Consider the following 527-nt stretch of genomic DNA (forward strand, 5'->3'; position numbering starts at 1 on the left):
GAAAGGTCCCACCCACGCCGCCCCTAGTAACCGACAATCCCCTTCAGAGAACTTCAGCTTCTCCCTCCCCGGGCCTTCCTTCCACATGAGCTGGACGCGACGGCAGCAATTCTCCCCACTCCCTCCCTGCTGCCTCCCCACTCCGTCCCTGCTCCCTCCCTGCTCCCTCCTCGCTCCCCTCCCCACTCCGTCCCTGCTCCCTCCACACTCCCTCCCTGCTCCCTCACCACTCCCTCCCTGCTCCCTCCACACTCCGTCCCTGATCCCTCCACACTCCGTCCCTGATCCCTCCCCACTCCCTCCCTGCTCCCTCCCTGCTCCCTCCCTGCTCCCTCCCCGCTCCCGCCCCCGACCCGCCCCTAAACCAGCCTCTCAGCGGATTGACATTTCCCGTTCACGCCGATGAAAAAAACATGATGCTTACCAAAAAAGAGAAATCGAAATCATAAAAAATATATATACACCATCTCTTTATCACGGGTCTCCGTCAAGCGCGTTTGTCTATTTGTTTATAAATGATCGAAAGG

General features: G+C 58.8%; 1 protein-coding gene across 1 annotated transcript in view; it reads right to left on the reverse strand.

Moving 5' to 3' along the window:
* The window catches only part of LOC119592238 (nuclear receptor-binding protein homolog), a gene marked incomplete in the record, with an annotated part of 59,302 nt that overhangs the window by 26,591 nt on the left and 32,184 nt on the right, over positions 1-527 (reverse strand).

This window comes from Penaeus monodon, chromosome 29, assembly GCF_015228065.2.
Source record: "Penaeus monodon isolate SGIC_2016 chromosome 29, NSTDA_Pmon_1, whole genome shotgun sequence".
Lineage (NCBI taxonomy): Eukaryota > Metazoa > Arthropoda > Malacostraca > Decapoda > Penaeidae > Penaeus > Penaeus monodon.